Below are 2,349 nucleotides of genomic sequence, written 5' to 3'. Positions count from 1 at the left end.
GAGTTACAATAGTGGTGTGTTAGATACGTCAGGTGATGGTATCTACTGTTGTGCAATACGTATCCGGCCACGGCACGGAACGAACGGGAACTGTGGTGCAGACATACAAAGAGTTAAGCCTATTAGTCATTAACTCTAAGGACGGGGCCATGGGGCGGTACGCAAAGGATACGGATGAGCGAGTATGCAGGCCCAATACTCAATAGCTCGATCCGATCCAAGCACATGAGTTGACTGCGGCGCCAGGTTAACCAATGTGCTAGATTCTATTTGGCCAGTAGAATCTTGTGTCTTATGCGATTTGATACCAAGACACCAGAACGAAAGTTAGTTGAAGAGTTATTAAACTCTTATGAAGTATGGTTGTGCAATCACAACTTATGACTTTAACCTATAAAGTGGATATGGACTTGCAATTATAACATGGAATCTCTACACACCCCATGAGCTCGATCCAATCCACGCACACGAGTTGCCTGAGTAGCGACAGGTATACCGATGTGCAATACGTATCCGGCCACGGCACGGAACGAACGGGAACTGTGGTGCAGACATACAAAGAGTTAAGCCTACTAGTCATTAACTCTAAGGACGGGGCCATGGGGCGGTACGCAAAGGATACGGATGAGCGAGTATGCAGGCCCAATACTCAATAGCTCGATCCGATCCAAGCACATGAGTTGACTGCGGCGCCAGGTTAACCAATGTGCTAGATTCTATTTGGCCAGTAGAATCTTGTGTCTTACGCGATTTGATACCAAGACACCAGAACGAAAGTTAGTTGAAGAGTGATTAAACTCTTATGAAGAATGGTTGTGCAATCACAACTTATGACTTTAACCTATAAAGTGGATATGGACTATCAATTATAACATGGGGCACACACCATGTTCTCGATCCAATCCACGCACACGAGTTGCCTGAGTAGCGACAGGTATACCGATGTGCAATACGTATCCGGCCATAGGCACGGAACGAACAGGAACTGTGGTGCAGACATACAAGGGCCATGGGGCGGTACGCAAAGGATACGGATGAGCGAGTATGCAGGCCCAATACTCAATAGCTCGATCCGATCCAAGCACATGAGTTGACTGCGGCGTCAGGTTAACCGATGTGCAATACGTATCCGGCCATAGGCACGGAACGAACAGGAACTGTGGTGCAGACATACAAGGGCCATGGGGCGGTACGCAAAGGATACGGATGAGCGAGTATGCAGGCCCAATACTCAATAGCTCGATCCGATCCAAGCACATGAGTTGACTGCGGCGCCAGGTTAACCGATGTGCTAAGAGAGTTGTTCCTGGGCCTTCAAAGTGACTTCAAAACTATCTTAGCGAATGGTGGCCATGGGCGTAGACATGAGCCACAAGTCACAAGGCCTGGGACTATTGGGTAATAAAGACAACTTAGTCAGAAAGTTAGTCTTTGGACGTACCACCGGGATTGTGTTACATTGGGAACCTTACTATAAAACCCTAGGCAGGGGATCACTCGGCTCATGGATCGATGAAGACCGCAGCTAAATGCGCGTCACAATGTGAACTGCAGGACACATGAACACCGATAAGTTGAACGCATATTGCGCGTCGGACGATTAAACCCGGCCGATGCACACATTCTTGAGTGCCTATCAATTCCTTGATATACAACAAACCAAACTTCAGGGTGGAGCGTGCCACAATAGAACACTATGGCGAGCAGCCCGTCTAGTGTCGTGGGGGAAACACGCTTCCACACTGTGCATAATGGCGTGCTCGGGACCTTTGTTGGGACCGCAGGGCGCTGAAAGTAAAGGGGTGAACCGCATAAATCGCACGCACGTAAACGCGCACACACACAAATAGAGTGAGACGTATCGTAGGATACCGCTAAGAGTACGTTGTGAAACATGGGGAAATTCAATCGAAAACCTCTTTGATGTCCAAGAATTCGTTGACCGTATCCGTCGTAATACTGGATCAACGTGCTTGGGGGAAAACGTCAAAGGGTTTTATAATAGTGGTGCATGATTAACCCATCGATGCCCGAGGGGAACATGTTGTCCAATACAATAGTGGTGCAGTTGGCTCGACATGCTCGGGGGGAGACATCGTGGGTCCAAGTCGACCAAGTCGACCGGGAGTTGTTGTTGAGAGATCGAATCAAAACGATGCCGAGCGGAACTCGTTGTCCTTATTGGAGTGATATTCGGACAACGTGCTCGGGGGGGCCATCGTTGATTCAAAAATGACCGTAAATTGCCCAATCCGTGTGTGTGTGTGTGTGAAGTGTTGTTGCGTATATATCGGTTCGCTATGCCCCGGGTTCGAAACGAATGGAATGTGACTGATTTTGTTGTAGGCC

The 2,349-nt window shown here is 48.5% G+C and overlaps 1 non-coding gene across 1 annotated transcript; it reads left to right on the top strand.

Annotated features, from left to right (window-relative positions):
* The first annotated feature begins 1,477 nt into the window (after positions 1–1,477).
* On the top strand, positions 1,478–1,635 carry LOC125773015 (5.8S ribosomal RNA). The gene has a single exon (XR_007419829.1). It is a non-coding gene; the product is annotated as a 5.8S ribosomal RNA (ribosomal RNA).
* Positions 1,636–2,349: the final 714 nt, after the last annotated feature.

Source organism: Anopheles funestus, assembly GCF_943734845.2.
Source record: "Anopheles funestus chromosome X unlocalized genomic scaffold, idAnoFuneDA-416_04 X_unloc_176, whole genome shotgun sequence".
NCBI lineage: Eukaryota > Metazoa > Arthropoda > Insecta > Diptera > Culicidae > Anopheles > Anopheles funestus.
The sequence above is the reverse complement of the archived record's forward strand: the minus strand, read 5'-3'. Positions and strand labels throughout refer to the sequence as shown.